The sequence below is a fragment of the Melospiza georgiana genome, chromosome 30 (assembly GCF_028018845.1).
Source record: "Melospiza georgiana isolate bMelGeo1 chromosome 30, bMelGeo1.pri, whole genome shotgun sequence".
NCBI classification, from domain to species: domain Eukaryota; kingdom Metazoa; phylum Chordata; class Aves; order Passeriformes; family Passerellidae; genus Melospiza; species Melospiza georgiana.
In genome coordinates this window covers 5,642,645-5,663,150 of record NC_080459.1, presented here as the reverse complement: position 1 = coordinate 5,663,150, position 20,506 = coordinate 5,642,645, and the positions used below count along the sequence as shown (strand labels likewise).

At 39.1% G+C, this 20,506-nt stretch overlaps 1 pseudogene; it reads left to right on the top strand.

The window, feature by feature from the left end:
* Nucleotides 1-20,506, top strand: part of LOC131094633 (synaptonemal complex protein 1-like) — a 38,672-nt pseudogene that overhangs the window by 14,452 nt on the left and 3,714 nt on the right.

Sequence of the window (20,506 nt, the reverse complement as noted above, 5' to 3'; positions counted from 1 at the left end):
CCCAAACAGTGCTCCAGGTTTGAGGCAGTGCCCACAGCCCCGACTGGCACTGGAGCCACTGTAGGGCAGGGCAGGGCTCCCCAAGGCTGCCCAGCCCATTGAAGCTTTGCAGTCCCAGCCACACTCTGGGAATATATTCAGACATGAGAAGTGACACTTCATGCCTGTTTTTAGGCAGTAGAATCTACTCTGAATTCCCAGCACTCTGGAACAAATTTCCAGAGCTGACATTTCCTGTTTTCAGCCATCACACATTTGTGGGGAAAAAGGGTCTGAACCCCAAGGTGTAATGAGTAACTGGAATTCTTCTCATTAAATTGAACAAGCCAAGACAGCTAGATAACTTAATGAAGTTTAAAGCCTTGAGGTTTTAAAATATGTTCTTGATTGGAAATCCTACTTTATACGCAATTTAGAATCGTTATTATAATTAATTAGAATTTTACTAACTTGAGCCTGGATACTTAAGTGTCTGTTTCTTTTTAGCCTTAATTCTAGAAACACTTGTATATAGTTGTACTGTTCTTTTTTGATAGCTGTTTCTTTTACTGTTCTCTTTTTAATTGTTTTCTTAGGAAAAATAGTATCAATTACAAAAGTGAAAGGAAAGAAGGAAAATAGGGACATGGAGTGTTGCAATTTTATAATGACAGCTGTGTGGTTATAGGTATCTGCTGATAGAAAGAAATTCAGTGCTAAACCCTAAATTACAGTTTATAAATACTAACAGGTTTGATACAATATTATTCAACAGCATTGATACTATAATAATTAATATGCTCCCATAAACTGATCAAGAATTACACTTGTCACAGAAATGTCGACGGAAGGGAACCAGGACATCATTTTGATCATCACAGGCTCGATTTTATTGATCAGTACGGCGGGTTAAATACAGTTAATAATGAGCTTCATACATATTGCAAAAGTTGAGCTCAGGATTGGTCAGCTTGCATATCAGCACCTACGCCTACTTCTGCATTCCTATGGTTCTACTTTTGATACTTTCTACATATTCTTAGGATGTATTCAGGACTAATCTCAACTCCCTATCCTCATGTTGCAGCAAGGTCACTGCTGACTTTTCCTTTCAGCTTGCTGACTGCTGACTTTTCTCCTTCAGTTTAACCAGTGGCATTATATCAGTGTGGCCTTTCTCAGCTAACCAATTATTAATAATGCTCTCCACGTTTCCCCCGTTTTCTTCTTGTGCAAGGAGATTAGTTTGCCATGTTTTTGCTATTGTACGGCTGACCATGTTTTGGATACAGTTAAAGATACAAGGCAAAATAAGCAAAAACAGTAAAATTACACCCAGCAGTCCTATAGCATAAATCACAAGGTTCCTCAGCCACGGTCCGAGTCCCAGGCCTTTAAGCCATTCGTCAATTCCTAAACCGTCTTCTTCCTTAAGTTTGTGAAGTCCCTGTTGTAATTCTTTTATCTTAGTGTGAATGGACACTGAATGATCAGACAGATTCATGCAACACATTCCCTCGAACTCTTCACATCCATGCCCTTGTGCTAAGAGCAAAAAATCTACAGCAGCTCTATTTTGCAAAACAGCATGGTTAACACTTTGCACATCTGCAGTTAACATGTCTAGAATTTGTGATGTCTTGTTCAGCTCATCCCTTGCCCAGCATCCTAATTGTTTTGCTAAATTCACGGCTTTATTGGCAGATCCTCCTGGTAAGATAGTTGAAACCACCACCTGTTTGAATGTGCCCCAAAACCGTGGATCTCCTATCTTGCTGCAGTCTAAGTCATGTATGCTACGTTTTCTCCTGTTTGAATTTTGACTCAGCTGCATTAGCAAGGACACATTAGGACGAAACAGTGACGATTTTCCCAAAAAACAGGGTCCACCCTGTGGTTTAGCTGGTATACCATTCCATGCCCTGTCTCCACAAATCAAAAATATTCCTGTGGGTAATTTCATTGGTGCTGTGATATTTGTGCCGTTACATTGACTGTAATGCTGTGGAGAGAATTCACTCACATTCAGGGATGAATCTAGGGTGGCCCATGTTTCTTTAGGTTGGTTTAAATTCTGAGCACCCGAAAGTTTGAAGCTAAACCATCCACCAGCTGTAGTGTTAGATATGCTGGCATTTGTACTTCCAAAAAGATCCAATTCCTCAGGAGGAGAGTGCAAAGAGGTGTTAAGTGATTGGATTAGTAAGCATTGACGATAGCCATCACTCTGACCTGCAGTATACCCTTGTTGCACCGGCAATGTGATGTTTGACATGTTAGACATACATAAGGTTTGATTGTTTATCAAACTGCAAAATTCTCCAGGAGACCACACCGGAAGTCCCACCAGGCATGTTCGAAATGGGTTAGTGACTCCTCCAAGACTAAGACAAAGTGATGATTGGTTAGTTTGATTAGCAAGTGTTACCCATAAATTTTCCCTTGGTTGACTAAAGTGTGTTACTCCTACTGCTTCACTTGCTACAGCATTGAGCAGTATTACAAAAACAAACCTCATTTTTCTTTCTGCTTACTTTGCTTCTCCTTTTCTTCCTTCTGCTTACGTTGTTTTTCCTTTCTTCGCTGTCTTTTCCCTGGTTTGCTAGATTGTCTATTGTAAGGCTGAGTCAATTTTTGAATATACTGATCTAATTCTAAATCAGCATCCTTGCTCACAAGTATAGCACGAGGTAAGTTTGAAGGCAAATCAGCTTTGCAGCGAGCTGCTATGATACGTGAGGCTTTAGTAATTTCAAATATTCTAAGGTTTTCCTGTAACTTCCACCTAAGATATGCTATAACCACTTGTTCTGCACTCTCAAAGAGCTGTAATCCTGTCCTGGCAGGCCAGTACTTTGTTCAAGAGCTCTAACCCAGATATGATTTCGAATCCACTTTCCAAATCAAGATGTACACCATAAATATCCCAATGACTTCTGTGAATACCAATAAACCTGATTACAATCTGCACAATGCAAAGCTACCCATGCATAGCATTTATCTTTATCCTTTTTGCAAACATAACAAGGAAGCGAATGTAAGTAAGGACCAGTATAAAATTCTGTATCTTCAACCCAAAGCAACCAATTCAGTGGTGGTGATTGCAAAGCCTCTTCAGCCTTTTTACTATATGAGGCTAACAGCTCAAGGTCTTTCTTTAACACAAGGTGTATCTTATTTCGTAATCGTAGTTCTTGTTCGTTATCCTCCTCAACAACTATATCCTCCCGAGGGTCCCACAACAGTAAAATTGTTCTAATCATAGAAAATTAATTAGCAATCACTGATACCCCTATTCAAATGAGTTCCCTTTTTTGCCTTCTTTTTCTTATCTGCCTTCAATCTTGTTGCTCCTAATTTCACTGGTCCTGCCACTTTCAAACTTAATTTTTGCAACTTATCAATGCAGTAATCTAATGCTCTATCAGGATCCCCTTGGAAGGGTCCTACAACTGAATGCTGTGTTAGAGGCACTAATTTCCTACACCTTATAGAAACTATACGTGATTTACTTTGAACCTTAATTCTATTTACAATACATTGTATTTCCCATCGATAATAAGCAAGAACCTTCTGTTCAGGAGACTCATAAAGATTTAAAGCTATATATGCGTTTTGCCCCGTTTGTCTCCTTAATTCATCTTGCCAGCTTTTACCCCACGTGTGCTCGTGTTCACAAGTATGACACCACAAATCCCGTAATAATGATTGTTCTATCCAAAAAGTTCTTTTACAACCCCCGCAACGTAGAGCTATCCAGGCAGCACAATGTGGATTGTGACAGTCAAGGCAATGTAGTTTCGCTGGATCTGTTAAGTGAAAAGTTGATAATGAGTCAATGAAACCAATCAACTCCTGGGCCGTCCGGTAGTGACTTGTCAGTGCTCTGTCCACCGCTTCCGAGTACCCCTTCAATTGAAACAGTAGTGGTTGTAGGACTAGAAGCAGTTTCTTCCCCAGTCGCTCCCTGTCCTCCTCTGTAAGGCGATCCACCAGAGGCTGCATCAAAAACAGGTTTAGTCCACTTAGCAGGCACCCACAAAGGCCCTGTAGGTGAGGAAACACAAAGATACCCCCGACCCCAATATAATACTTTTGCAGGTTTTTCCCATAATCCTGTACTCGGGTTCTTATACTTAACCCAGACCTCTGTTTCCTTAGTATTTTCCTGACCTGACCTTGGATGATGTTTCATTGCAGGGGGGGTATCATCTTCCCCAAAAATGCATAAATGATTAATCACATACAAAACCTTAGCCAAACATGCTTGTGGATCTGTCAAATCTTGATGTTTTTCAATATACTGCTTAAGGGTACCGTTTGCTCTTTCCCGTAAAGCTTTCCTTAACTGTATCAGTAACTCATACAATCGTTTATTATTCACTTCCTTAATTGCTGCTTCCTTTATTCGTTTGACTACTCCTTCAACATACATAGAGTCTGTGACCACATTTAAAGGCTCCTGTAAGTTGGACACCGCCCATACTACTGCTAACAATTCCAAAGTTTGTAAGCTATCTGCAGGGTCTGCTGTGAGGAGTTGATGCTTCCATTGTCCTTTTTCTTGCCAGGTAACAGCAGCACGCCTTGATTTCTTTCCTGCATCTGTAAAAACTGTAATAGCTCCTTCTATGGGGTTTTCTTCTCTCAAAGGTCGAGTAATCCAGTTCCATTCTGTCATCCATTGCAAAACTCTAGGCACTAATTTACTAGTCTCTACTTTAGCAGGTGACATCAATAATGCTTCTTGTAAATTCTTTGAATGTATCAAGTACCAGTCCAAGGTTTCTTTTTCCATAGGTAATCTAACAGTAGCAGGTTCTCTACCATCCACTTCAAGAATTCTGAGACGCCCCTTTTTGATTAATGCAGCCAATTGTTCAATTTTTGAAGATATTGTTTTCTTATGCTGTAGTGGTGGTGACAACCATTCCAACACCCGTATCTCCCCCGTTTTCTTTTGCAACTGAGAGAGAGCACCAAGCAAGTGGCAAGGGCTATTCCAAATAGTAAGGTCAATGGGGTGGTCGAGTTGTCGACGAGACACATACCCTTGCTGTACACAGTTACTAAGTTGCTGCAAGGCAAGATGATGCTCCTTTGTCAGGTGTACAGGAGTAGTAGGGTCCACACCTTTTAACAAAGGCCGTAGGGCTTCTAATAAGTGATTTGGTATTCCCACAATAGGCTTCAGCCACTGTAAGTCTCCCAGCAATTTCTGTGCATCATGTAGAGTTTTAATGTCCAATTGTAATTCCAATTTTTGTGGTATCACTATTTGATCCGTCAAAGTCCATCCCAAATATTTCCAGGGCTTTGTAGTCTGAATTTTCTCTGCAGCAATAACAAGTGAATATGCAGCAAGAGTATTTTTAATGGTGTTAATCTGTAAAGAGGAGAATGGCTGTTGCTGTGCAAACAAAATATCGTCCATGTAATGATATATTATAGTTGCTGGCCATTTACGACGTAGTGGCTGTAATGCTGCATCAACATAAAGCTGACATAAAGTGGGAGAGTTGCGCATGCCCTGCGGAAGAGATGTCCATTCAAATCTTTTATCTGGTTCCCCACGATTTATTGCTGGTTAAGTAAAAGTAAATCTCTTCATGTCATCAGGATGCAGGCCAATAGTGAAAAAACAATCCTTTAGGTCAATAATTAAAAGTGGCCAGTGTTCTGGAATCATAGCTGGATTTGGAAGACCAGGCTGTAAGGCCCCCATAGGTTCCATTTGGTCATTTACAGCCCTCAAATCATGTATCAAACGATATTTCCCTGATTTCTTTTTGATTACAAAGATAGGTGTATTCCAAGGGCTTGTGGATAGTCGCAGGTGTCCCTTTGTATATTGTTCCTGTACCAATTCATGGGCATGCATAAGACTCTCCCCTTTTAATGGCCATTGCTTAACCATCACCGGTGTATCCGTTTTCCAGGTGAGTGGAATGGGGAAAGTCCAAGCAATGGCAATTACCCCAAAGGGTGCTGATTAGTTAACACCACTCCCAATTGTGTTAAAATGTCCCTTCCAATTAAACAGGAAACTGTAGGAGGCAGTTGAACAATTGAAAACACAGCAGATATTTGTTGATTCTCAATGCACACAGACAAAGACGGCGACCTGCTTGCCAATGTAAATCCTCCCACTCCTGTGAGCATGTTTGATGAGGGAAATAGAGGCCAATGTTGTGGCCATGCTTCTGGAGAAATGATGCTAGTATCTGCTCCTGTATCCAATAATCCATAAAGGGTTATTCTTTGATGCCCATAGGTAATTTCAACTTTTTGTTTTGGTCTATTTTGTAAATCCACAGTTAAAAGTGTAACACCAGTAGAGCCAAAACCTTTTTCATCCCGTGCTTGCCCAGTAAATAATTGTATTCCTGATGTCATTTGTGACAGTGGTACCAATTGTGCAATGCGTTGTCCTTTTGTAATTTTAATCGGAGGATAAAGGGTGTAAGCCATAATTTGTATTTCCCCTGTAAAGTCCGCATCGATAACACCAGGCAAAACAAATAATCCCAACATAGTTATAGAGGAACGTCCCAGCAATAATGCTCCACATGTTTGTCCATTTAATATAAGAGGACCCTTTATTCCAGTGGGTATCCTCTCAGGCCGGTTCGTCATTAGTGTGACGTCTACTGCTGCTGATAAGTCCAAGCCGAGGCTCCCGGTTGTTGCGGGTTGCAGACAGGAGGTAGCAGCGATGTCACGGCAGCAGCTGGCGTCTCCGATGTCACGGCAGTAACTTGTGTCTGTCCCTCATTGCCGCATCGGTAACACTTGATGAATGGTCTCCAGCCTCTTTACTTGACTGCCAGTGAGCCGCTTTGGAGAGGAGCAAGAGCAGCTAACACCTGATTTTGAGTAGACTATGCTTTTGCAACCCTAATCCTAATTCCTTTAAGGCTTCTGCTATAAATGCCTGTGAAGCTGTTGGCATTAATGCCATTCGCTCTAATGCTTCCTCAATAGTCTAATTTGCCCCTAAAGTAGCTAACACTCTTTGGGTTGCTGGATTGCTATTTTGCAAAGCACACCTGCTTCAACAGCGCCCTGCAACACCAGCCCGATCTATAGCTGTAGCTGTTCTATCGATAAAATTTCCAAATGATTATTCCCTCCTTGCTTAATACCCATATAAGCCGGTAACCCTCCTGGCTCTTTAACCATGTCTATTGCAGCACGCACTAACCACACAGACTCTGTAAGTTTATCTTCTCCCGATATCATCTGTACCTCTGTACGTAAAAATGCCTCTAAGCCCATCAGCTCCTTTACTGTTACTCCATGTAATGGGTCATGTGCATTAAACAATAACTGCTGATGATGAGTAAATATCAACCGAACTATTCCTCTTAAATCATTAGGACATAAAACCTGAGTATTAAAAAGATAATCTAACATTTGCTTAACAGGTTCACTTTTTACTCCAAACTGACTAACCGTAGAATGTAGCTGAGTTAACAGCTTCCAATCTAAGGGAGTATATTCTGCTATATTATGCGTAAGGTTCCCCTGTGCATCATACTGTGGTGTGTATGTAACTGGACATGCAAGACTAGAAGCTATTTCCACCGCCTCACCATCCCCCATTTGCATTACTTCTTTCGCCAAAGCAGCCCAAGCTTCCCTCCTCTGTTTAGCCATCTCCCCCCATGGATCACGGTGTGCCCCTGGGATGGGATCTGGCGCTTTAAGGGTGCTATGCTGCTGGCACTTTGGTGCAGACACTTCGCACGGGAGGGGCAGTGAAGCAGAGGCTGGCTCGTGCGGGGGAAGCGGGAGCCCCCCCTCTGGAGCTGGCAGTGAAACCGGAGCCGGCTCACACGGAGCCAGCCCGCGAGGGGAAACCAGCCCCCCTGCTGGAGCCGGCTCGGGCGTGGGAGGTGACCCCCCCACCGAAGGTGTAACCTGAGCCGGCTCACTGAGGGGAAGCGGCGGAGGCAAGGCTGGCGGCGGAGGCGAAGCTGGCTTGCCCCTACCCCCACCATCCGACCCGCCTGAAGCTGGTGGCGGAGGCAAAGCTGGCTTGCTCCTACCCCCACCATCCGACCCGCCTGAAGCTGGTGGCGGAGGCAAAGCTGGCTTGCTCCTACCCCCACCATCCGACTCGCCCTCCCCCTCTGACAGGAAAGGTGCAGACGGTTCCACTGCGCCTATAGAGAAATCCTCCACACCACTTTGCTGGGGACTCTTAGGCATAAGTACTTTAGTTACAGAGGGTGCCAGGGGATCATCTTCACGACCATACCCTATATTCCTCTTATGAGCTTCTGTTGCCCCTTCTGCTGCCTTTCTCTCAGAGACCTGCTGAAGTAACGTGTTATACACCACCCGCCATAACTTCCCAAATTTCTTTGCTGACTTATCATCGTCTAGCACTGTATCCCACAATATTTCCCCAAACTTTCTCCACTCTGATAACTCATGAACTGTATGAGGATTAGAAAAGATACCCTTAGCATGGCCATAAGCTAATAACCCTGGTAACTCCTTTTTTAAATCTATCCCTTTTATCCCACGCCGCTCTAAATAGGCGGTAAATAAATCATATGCCGCTTGCCTATCCATACCTATTAATCAGCGCGCGCTGTTGCAGCTCTCCAGGCTCCTGCGACACGTATTGGCTTAAGTCACGGTTGTGAACCTTAAGGGTGCTTCAAATTCCGGCACCGTCCCGGCTGCTGGGACCCAAACCCAACTTCCGGACCGTGGCGTAATCCCTTTTTCTTTTAATCCGAGAAAAAGGGCAGAGATTCGGTTATGCCCGCATTCTCCACCATTTGTCGACGGAAGGGAACCAGGACATCATTTTGATCATCACAGGCTCGATTTTATTGATCAGTACGGCGGGTTAAATACAGTTAATAATGAGCTTCATACATATTGCAAAAGTTGAGCTCAGGATTGGTCAGCTTGCATATCAGCACCTACGCCTACTTCTGCATTCCTAAGGTTCTACTTTTGATACTTTCTACATATTCTTAGGATATATTCAGGACTAATCTCAACTCCCTATCCTCATGTTGCAGCAAGGTCGCTGCTGACTCTTCCTTTTAGCTTGCTGACTGCTGACTTTTCTCCTTCAGTTTAACCAGTGGCATTATATCAGTGTGGCCTTTCTCAGCTAACCAATTATTAATAATGCTCTCCACACAGAAAAAAATATCTTAGGAAGGAAATTTAAAAGCTGAGCTTGCTTAAAGTTTCAATGAAATACACATTTTCCCTAGATTCTGTAACTTTTGCACAATGTTTCATAATGACTTATTTAATAAGAATGGAGCTGATAATTCCTTTTTTAATTCATTATGCTGATTAAATACAATGACTTGGACAGCTGGCATTCTTGTTCAAAAGAAAAACTTTCTCATATGTTCTTGCTTTGATAGATGAACAGGAAAAGGAAGCAACAATATAATTGTATGAGGAACTTCACAGCAACATAGAAGTAAGTTACCAAGCTCGATGAAAGGAATGTGAGTTATGTGAGCTGAGCTGAGTTCCATGTTTATGTTGGGATACTGTTTGTATCCATCCTGTGTGGGTATCATGTCATGTGTGATGCAGGAAGTTGGGTTTTCAATCCCTTTTCAAGAATTATTTTTGTGTTCTATCAAACACATTCAATGGAGAAGGTGCAGCAGTGTGTGGGATGTAGATCCCTGTGATCTGGGTGATGGTGTGCTTAGTGCTGGGTCACTGCCATAGCTTCTGGCTTCTCTTTGGGCTCTGTTTCACCTCCCTGCTGGTTCCTCAGAATGGCTGAGGTGGGCAGCAGCCCCTGGAGAAGTTCCAGGGTTTCCAGTATTGAACTTCAAGTATTAAATTTTGTTTTTAGAGAATGACAGTGGCATTTGAAGAGCTTCGTGTGCAAGCAGAGAACAACAGATTGGAAATGAGTTTCAAATGTGAGAATTCTGTTTATTGAGTTTATGCAGCTGGCTCAGTTGCTCAGTTTAGTACTTCATAGCTTGTGTTACACATGCAGTGTCAGGGCAGCAGGATGTGAAGTGCTGGAATGGTGAGCAGCTCACACTGAGACACTGGGACCCTTCTTTAATTCATGCGTCCTTTGGTCACTGCCTGGCCCTTTCTGTTGCTGTTCCACTGGGCCAAATCTGGAACTTTATTTTTCAAACAGTCACTCAAAATTGAAGTTTTGTCTGTGAAGTACAGTCTAGAGATCAACACTTATTTCCCATAGTTTGTTTAATTAAATGATAATGCACTAGTGTATAGCTACAGAAACTTTAGCTAAATGCTCTCTCTCTGTATGTATAGCCTGCGATGTTCCTGTTTCATTTTCACATGCTCTTTTCTGTTTGTATTTTGATTATAAAATCAAACATTGCCTCAACAATTGCTCTTGGGAAACAAATGGTACAGCTGTACAATTCCAAGCAATCTTAAACTGGAAGTTGTATTGAACTTGGAGTATATTTCAGCTAGAATGTTAACTATGGATGTTACTGTATCTCCAAAGTAAAAGAAGAAGCAGAAAAAGTGGACATGTTTGAAAAAGAATGCAAACTGGAAGTCAGTCAAAAGGAAAAGCAGGTTTGCTCATTTTACATCCAATATGTAGAGCTTTATTTGGGACTAAAGGGGCAATGCAAGAGCCAAGAAGTCTTTCTGGGTTTAGTGATGTTTCAATACCTTTAGTCTACTGGAATTCATGGTTTGATTTTGAATTGAGAACTTTTTGTTTAGAGTAATGTGACTTGATCAATATTTAGCTAAGATTATATCTAGCAAATATTTTCTATCTGTCTGTCTATCTATATCTATCTATCTATCTATCTATCTATCTATCTATCTATCTATCTATCTATCTATCTAATTAACTTGAATGACAGCAAAATGTCTGCTTATCATACCTGGGTACAAATGAAAATTAATATCTGTCCCTTTTCCAGACTTCATGATGATATTTCTTGCATTTTTCTAGATTTCAGCTCTTACCATACAGAGAGATGAAAAAGATGATGTCATAAAAGACATAAGGCTCAGCTGCAGATGTCACAAAATAAGATTGCTGACTTAATGGAAGCAAAATGTAAGAATTCTGCCTACTGTGTTTAAATGTAATTGTTTATAGAATTTAAATGTAATTGTTTATGATTGTTTATTTATTATATGTAATTGTTTATAGAAGCACAGGAAACAGGGCCCTGATAGTCTTAGTCTGTTGCTGGTTGGCAGCAGAATTTTGGGGCCTTGAAGGCCTTATTTTTGTTTGGAACAGGAGCTGCTCATGTGGGAGCAGGACTGGCAGGGCAGTTTTTAGGGTGAGTCAAGCAGTGAGAGCTTTTGAAAATTGCAAGGGGCAAATGTGTTGCTTCAGTTTTGCAAATTTAGTCAGGCAGATGTCACTGAGGAAACTTACTTTTCAGAACTTGACTTTCAGTATTTTTAAGCCATCTGTATTCAAATTTTATGTATTATTTTATAGTATTTGATGTCAGTACTGTTGGTCTTTGTTAAATTCTTTAAATGTATGTACTTTTCCATTTTTGTCAGCATTTTTTAGTAAATATTCTATTTTTAAAATATAAACATCTTTTTTTGTTTAGTACATAAGGAAGAAATGTTAAAGGAATCCCAGGGCAGTAAAGAACATTTGAGGGCAGAGCTGGAAGAGGCTAAAATTTCATTGCAAAAGGCAGAGGTACCCCTTGCTTATAGTTTTACAGTAGAAATAGACTAGATGAGTATTTGCATAAATAATTATGGATACTTTAGACATGAAACAGCTGTAGCTGTTTGTTGCAAAACATGTTTAGAAATGATATCATGTCTTGAAGGTTACTCAAAAGAACTTGGAAACTGAATTCCATACTACAGTGAAAACATTAATTCAGGTTACTGGAGAAAAGGAAGAGCAGGAGGAAGAATGTAAAAAACTGAAGGCTTTGCTTGCAGCCCTGACAGAGGAGTTTGAGACTTCTGTTGCCAATTTGAAAAGCTTGCTGCAAGAAGAGCAAAATAGGTAAATTAAAGAGTTTAAATTCCAAGAGTGATCTTACAGGTTGCAGTCTATGACAAAACCAAGAATAATTGGAAATGAAGCTGAAATTTGGAGGGTTTTTTCCGACAGTAGTCTAAATGCAGAGTATTTAATGTATTTTTTTTTTTGTTTGTGATAGTTGATGCTGTATAAAAAGTAAATATATGCCCCCTCCAACTTTCATAATTCTGTCTTTAAGAAATACAGATTTCTGTAGGTATATATTTGTTTACTTTTATGTCTGCTGTTCTGAGGTTGTAAAAGTGAAATTTGATATGTGTTGCAGGCAGATATCTCATCTGCCTGTTGAAAGGTAAATGTTCTTAAAGTGCTTGTGGTAAGACTTTGTCTTATTGCCCTGTAAGTTTCAAATGCAGTGCTTTATACTCCATATTTGAGATTTTTAATTTACCATTTTCTTAGATTAAAGAAATGTGAAGATAATTCAAAGCTGCTTACCTTGGAGCTCCAGAATAAATCTGCTGAACTGGGTAAGGCTTGTACAAAGGCAGAAAATGAGCTAGGCAGTAATAAAAATGTTTTCTGCTGTTGTCTGGAAATGGACTGACTGTCTCTAGCAGTTGGAGAAATGATTTTACAGTACCTGTACCTGTCAGGAATGCCTGGATTTATTTTTACTCAGCTGATCCCTTTTCTTTGGGGGTCATTGGTGCTGGCAGCAGCCAAAGGGCAGTGCTGTGCACAGCTCCAATAGTCAGACCATTCATGCATGAATTCCTCTGGAGGTAATTTTGGTTTGCAGCTCAGAGCAGCAGCACTGCAGGTGCCAGGAGTGACTTCTGCAGCAGAGATAAAACCCTCCCATGGAGGTTTCTGTGACCCTCCCCATGCTGGAAGTGGAATGATGCTGGCAGGGGTTTGTGACAGCGACCTGTGTGGGCGCTGCTGGTGATAGAGAGACGATGAATCTTGTTTCTTGATCAGAAGGCTTATTTATTAAGATATGATATATAATACATTAAGACTATACTAAAAGAATATAGAGAGAGGTTTGCAGAGCTGCTAGCTAAGCTAAGAATAGATAGAAAAGAATTCCAAACAAAGCTGTGTCCAGGGACTCAGTCCCCTAGCTTGTACTGGTGATTGGCCCTTAATTATAAACATAGGAAATGAACCAATCAAGGTGTCCCTGTTGCATTCCACAGCAGCTGATAATAATTGTTTACCTTCTCTTCGGAGGCCTCTGCCTTCCAGAAGACACAGAAATCTGAAAGAAAGGATTTCTGTGGAAAAATGTCTGCGACAGGGGTTGTCTTTAAATATCATCAGTTTGACATCCTGTGGTTTCTAGGGATGTGCTCCTTAGTCCCCAGAGTAAGAGCTCTGCCTTGCTGTTGAGAACTTGCAAAAAATACCAGAATTGTGGATGTGCACATAGAAACCATCTGGAAGTTAGTAACAACTGGTTTTCCTTCTCAGCATATCCATCTGATACCTTCAGCAGTTCAGATTTTTTTTCTGGAACAATGCAGGTGCATCAATACTTGGAGAATACTCTGGTCTTGGAGTCCATGGTTTATTTGAAGTTATAATTGTGGACAACATAATAGGCTCTAAATTTTATTTAAGATGAATATTTAGTTTCTCTTCAGATATAGATTTGCGAATGTCTGAATCATTTTTTCAAGTCTACATTTAGATTAAGTCATAAATTAGCTTTTCAGTTTCTTAACTTAATCCAACAAGTTTTGAGAACTGGGTATTGCAAAAGGGGAAATGTTTTATACTGCCTGCTAAATATGAAAAATTATTCCTGTTCCATTAATTTTACATTCCATGTGCTGTAGAAGAGATGCCTAAAGTAAAATGTGATAAAGAGTCGCAACTTGAAGAGCTGTCAGAAACTCTGGTAAATATTCATTTTATTAATCTCATGGCATTTGCTCTTCATATGAAATTCCTCTTGCTTTGTATCTTAAATGCCATAAATAAACTCCACCTAGTCAACCTTAACATTTCTACTAAACTTTCTCACACACAATTTCAGTGTTTTCTTTGAAGAACTTCTTTATTGCCTCTGTTTTTTCTTGTCTCCTATGCTTTTGGTTTTTCTTGTCTCCCATGTTTTGGTTTTCCTTCTCAAGGTTTTTGGTTATTTCCTTCTTTGTTCATGCCCATTCAAATGCCATTCCCTCTGGATATAAATGCCACTCCCTCTGTGAACCCTGCTGTGCTGTGACACAGGCCCATTTTCTGTCACAGAAATCTAAGGTATATGAAATACACTCTTAACAGAGGTTTATTTTCATTATGATTTTATATTTACAAGCCTAACAAGAATCCATATCAACTAAAGTTAAGAGAGTCTGAAATCAGGTGTGCATTTTACTGTGTCTGCTTGTTGTTATAGTCTGTGCATTGAGTGTTCTGAACTGAGTTTCACTCATTTTCTAAAATGGGCAAATTGGAGGACTTTTACTGAAGAAGAATCTTGAGGCTACTGTAGAAAAATATGCAGAGAAAGAAAAATGTGGAGAGAGAAATGAAAATGCTCTCCGAATGAGAGAGGTCTGAAGCAAGGCGATAGTAACACGTTTTTAGAAATAGTGAAGTTACATACCATGACTTGGATACAAGTTTATACATAAGAAACAGCACCCAGAGCAGGGTCCCACCCTAATTTTGCAGCCCAGGTAATGAAACTCACAGCAGAGGACAGACATGAACAGCACTGGTGTCGCAGTTCACCATCTCACACCACTTCCAGATCCCAGCAGAGATTGGAAAGATCCAATCTGGATAATCCATGGCATGGATGTTGTTTGGTTCTTCTGAAAGCCTTGTGCTCTTAGCTCATGTCTGATAACCTCCAGCAGTTGGAGTTTGCACATGGATACTCAGAACTCTTCCTTTTCATTTTGCAGAAAGAATTCCATGGTTTGAAAGCACAGCTGACAAGTACAGCTGAGAAGGAACAAGAATGTTTAAAGCAGCTTGTGACTCTGAAAACAGATCTTGAACAAGAGGGATATGACCATTTTGAAAATATAATATTGAATTAGTTTTGGTGTAATATAGAAGTTGCTTTAATCCACAGTGAAATGAACTATGATTGTTTTCTAATGAAAGTTTTGAACCATATATGTGACATTAATTATATACTTACATTTCTAAATTCCACTTTCTCTATTTGTATGTATTCTATGGCATATGTAGTTGTTCCATATCTCTCTGACTTATTTAACAAGAAGAGAAAGTTTCTGAATTCATTCTTAATCTTGCTTTGAACTACATCACCTTCACTAACCATTATATTTATATAAAAGTTGACTCTGATTCTCTTTCCTTCTTCTGTCACCTTTTTACATCTCTCTGACTCTGCTGCAAAGCTTATATTTGTAGATAAAGGCCTGGACTTCTTTCAGCATGGAATAACACTTGATAATGGGTATGTTTAATTTAAAAGGAAATTTCAAAATGCATCTTCTTATTCCTCTTGGCCATTTGTTTGAAATTAGGTTAAAGAATGAACAGCTAACAGTGTATCTCAGTAAGCTTTCACTAAAGAAAGAACAAACAGCACAAGAGAAAAATGCTGTGACTGCAGAACTCCAGAAACTGCAAGAACAACAAGAGGCCAGTTGTAAACTTCCAGCTTTCTTCAAAGGACAATACTCAATTTGACAAATTACTCAGTTTTACAAATTAGACGATGAGCTGCAACATGATTTGGGTCTGTAGAGTACCTGAGCTATTTTTTGTGTTTGAGTTGGAAAGGAAGAGTATTTACACTTCTGAACAAGGCAGGTCAGTGTGCTTTGGATGTCTTTGAGTTAAGAAGTCACTTTGAATTGTATTTCTTTGCTGACATATGGGTCTTTATTTAGGATAGTAAGAAAAAAGAAGAAAACACAAAGCAGTTAGTTGAAATCCTAGAAGAGGCAAACAGCCAGCTAAGGCAAGCAAAAACAAATATTAATAACTTACATTGTTAAAAGAAGTAGAAGTAGACTCAAATAGTTGTGTTCAAATGCTGCTTTCTGGGATTTTTTTATTAATGTTTTTCTAGATTACATAGCTAAACAGAAACTATTCAGAATTGCTGTCGGCCAAGTAGAAATTTTCTCAGATTAGAAATACCAATTGCTGCAGGAACAATGTTTGCCATCATTTTGTATTCCATAGTAGGAGCTGTCTTGTTTTGCATTAGACATCTCAGGTGTGAAGGAAATTCAAATGGAAGCTGAAGGTTATGGATGAAATGTGACAAGGCAAAACTGGATCAGAGTTACTCTCTGTATCTCCAGTTCAATAGACAGGCAGCTCCCATGTTTCACAGCTGCATTGCAATAGTCCAGGTCAGGATGTATTTTCCTTGGGTTCCTGGAACATCTTTTCCTACTTAAAAGAAGTATGGACAGTTCACATATTAACTTACTGGGCATGTTGCTGCATTTTAAGAACATTTTCATTGAGCAGCTTATGAAGTTCCCATCAACATTAGCAGCTCTTTTTAGAAAATAAAATATGGGTTTGTTAGAAGTACTGAAAATAAGTTAAAGACGTTAAGTAAATATTTACTAATGCTTGTTAATTTGGCACTTAGAAATGAACTGGAGTCTTTGAAGGAGAAAATGGCAAAGACGGGTGAAGAGATGAAAAGTACACTGGATGAAAGAGAAGAAAATGTATGTCATGTGTCGTGAAAATATCTTACAGAACCTGTAGGACAGCATTCAATGTAAAATCTTTGTTGGGGTTTTTTCTGCAAGTCTCTGCCTGGGGGATGTGATCTCTGCCAGAGGTTTCTTCTTTCCCAGCTGCTGCCAGCTGTGCCATGGTGTGTCCACATGTGAGCCCTGGTATTTCAAAAGACAAGCACAGTCACTGGGATGTTCACTCTAAAAGAGTGAAACGTCTTAAAGATTTGTTTGTTTTCAGACAAACAGAGAACCTGCTTTTCTGTTTTTTCATATGCCCACTCAGTGATGAATGGGCTCTGGATTAGCTTTTTATATGTAGTGTGAGTTTTAGCTTAAATAGATTCAAACATTTTTACTTTCTTTCTATTGGTTCAAAGCAACCTGGGGTTTTTAGCTTTAGAATGGATTTCAAAATTTCATTGTAAAAGTCAAAGATTTACAATTGCAATTTCAGGTTAAGAGTATTGAAAATGAAATTTCAAGAAAGGAAAACCCATTGAAGATTCTAGAAAATAATTGGGAAAATTCATTTTTTCATGGATGTAGGGAACTTCATACAAATGCATTTTTTAAATTGTGAAGATCCTTGTTTTTTGGGTTTTTTTTTCTTCTTCCTTCTTAACTCTATAACCACTAAGGAACTGGTTCACTGCTATAAATTAACATCTTGTGGTACTTTATGGCTAAAACTCTGATTATTCTAACATGTCAGCTGGTGTTTCAGTCCCATTGGAACAAACCAGACAGGTGCAAGTGCAGGTTTGAGAACATTTTCAGGAATTGCTCACATAGGGACTAATTTGTAGAACTTACTAATTCATGTCTGAAATACCTCTTTCAGATGAATAATTTACAGAAACAGGTGGAAAATAAAACCAAATGCATTGAAGAGTTGCAGCAGGAGGTGTGTAGAGATTTTAATTTCACAAATACATAAACACATCATACTTTGGGTTGCCTTTTCAGCAGGTTTGTGTCTGCTGTGATGTCTTTAGATACACCTATGTAATTTAAAAATTCTCCTTTCTTATCCTAACCCTGAGAAAATTAGGGAGTCATCTTAGGGATCACTTGATTTGTTAAATGAGCCTTAATTTGAAAAAAACAATTTCAAAAATAATATCTGTAATAAACATCTACTCTTTTTCATTTAGTGCATAGTGTTACTTATGTACTTGTATGAGTATCTCAGTTACCACTAGGATAAAAAAATTCTGCACTGGCACAAACTGTAGTAACTTCACTGTAAAAATAAATAACTGGTATTTTTGGTCATGACATCTTCACACCTTCTGCCAGCAGCATCTTACTTTAAATTCCCATTCTGCACCTCCTTTGTTATTCCCTGCTGCTGCTCAGGAGGAGCCTTTCTTAAGGTCATGAAGAAACAGTAATTATCACAGAAATTAGCTGAACATTCATTTGTTTTAAGAATTATTCTGGAACCTGAGCTGCACAACAGAGAGTTATTTGCCTGATGAAAGCTGGAATTTCTTGATGCAGTTAAACCATTACATAATTCTATTAACTTATTAAGGTACAGTGTTTGTTTTGTTTTCTTTCAACAGAATAAGGTGCTGAAAAAGAAAATTACTGCAGAAAGCAAGAAAAGCAATACTTATGAAGGGAATGTAGGTTTAAATAACATCATGTAGAAGATGAGGTGAGTGTTTTTAACTTCCAGTGTAAATAATGATAATACTTGTTAAATACATTCTGAACTGGTTTTTGGATCTGGAATACAGACTTTGCAGGAATGAGCTCATAGTTTTTAGAAGATGCTTCCATTTGTAATCATTGGGTGCTGACTATTGGACATTTAAGAGATGGATTCACATTGCAATTATTGATGTTTCAAATCTGTTCCTTTTTTTTCTTTTGTTGATAGCGGACTGAACAGGGCTCAGCAACCTCATTGTAACAGAAAAGCATTTAAAAGAAATATATATATATATAAATATATTACTCTTTTTAGGCTGTTCTTTAAATGTGTTCTGCAGTGGCAGTCCCTCTGATGGGAATATTGTGTCCAGCTTTGGGTACTGCACTTGAAGAAAAGTGGACTTTTTTGAGGATATTCATATGATAAACTTAAAAGGGAAAAACTGTAATCAAAATGCACAGCTGAGAGGAAAATGTACCATAAAACCTGTGAAAATCTGATACAGATTTACAAGACAGAGAATACAATCTCCATCTGTATTTGGTTTTTTTCCAAGGCATTCACAGCATTTAGGGTGACTGCTTAGGGCAGTCTTCCCCACTCTGCTGTTGTCATTGTTCCTTTGAGTATTTTCTAACTCACTTCAGGCAAAAGTTCAACTCTTTATTAAAAAAAAAGCTGAACTTTAAATAGGAAACACTTGAATCATATACCTGAAAAGTAACAGTGTTTGTGCTCAAAAATAAGATGTAAGAAAAAATCATTAACATAGTAATTCCTAAACAAATAACAGCAGCAATTCTGCTTTCTCCAAAGGTGAATAAATTGCAGTTAGAGATGGAAAATATGAACAAGCAACATAAGGAAGAAGTTGACATCTATCAAAAAGACATAGAAACAAGAAAACTAAATGAAAATAAACTTCGTGAAGAGGTGAGAGGTGTTAATTTTTATGCAATTTATTTTTTTAATTTAAAATGTTTTTATGAAGCTTTATTGGCAGGATCCTTGCTCATATTTCAGTCTTATCAACATAATTGGAACTTGTTGTGAATCCTTGTGAGCAAAGCTTTAGTACATTAGATGCTGAAGTTGAAGTATTTGAATGTGTCTTTGAAAATAAGAACTCCATTAAAACTTCTTTCTTTCAAGATGTAGTTCAAAGAAATTCCACCTTTGGTATAAAGTCAGCACAGTTAAATTAGATTGTAACTTCTCCCACATTAGGATTTTTCTGCCCACACTTTTTTTATGGCAATGCTAAGAAATGTTAGGGCAGAGTGCTTGAAATGGCATTTTGGTTTGCAGTGAGCTTGCCTGCCATGGCTGTACCTTTGATCTTGCCCATGTTAACAATCTGCAGAAAAGATGAGGGATTTGAAAGGATCTTAAAAGCAAATAAAGCCCAAGTGGGACTGCAAATTTTGCACCCACAGGGGGAAGAAGAAATTAAGATTTAAAAGAAATGTATTGTTATGTTGATGAATGAAATGCAATTTATTACTGACAGGTAGAAAAGATGAGGTTGCTTTGTGATGAAACTGCAATGATACAGAGAGAAACTGATGCCAGATGTCAGCACAAGATAACTGAGATGATGGCACTGATGGAAAAGCACAAGGTCAGAGATTTTCCTGCTTGCTGTGGTTTGCAATGTGTGATACCATGTCAATACCATGTTTATAACTTGTGACACCACGTTAATGACCTTTCAAAAGCAGAAACAGGCCTGAGTCTGGGAAAAGGAAGCTGAACATATGCTGGACTTTGCATCATCTAAAATCACATTCATTTGAAGATTATGAACACATTCCTATGGGCAGATAAATTCCATTCATCTAAACTTCTGGGATTTTTAGATTTTTTTCAGTTCAGGCTTCCTTTGATACCATGTGAATGCAATATTTTTCAGTATCAGTTTGGTTCTTTCTCTGAGATTACTTAGTGACTGTCAGCAGTTTAGCCTGACACATTTTAGTTTACCTTTCTATTCCTCTATTTTGCAACATCTTTAGCAGATACATTAATAAAGATTGCCCAGCTGGCTCTTAGTGCTGAGCACATATTGCTGCACAGAAATAAAGCACTCTCTGCCAGTCCACAAAATAATACTTGAATTGAACATTTCCTGTTTTACAGTTTCTGCAGAAGCATCAATGAACCTTTTCTTTATGAATC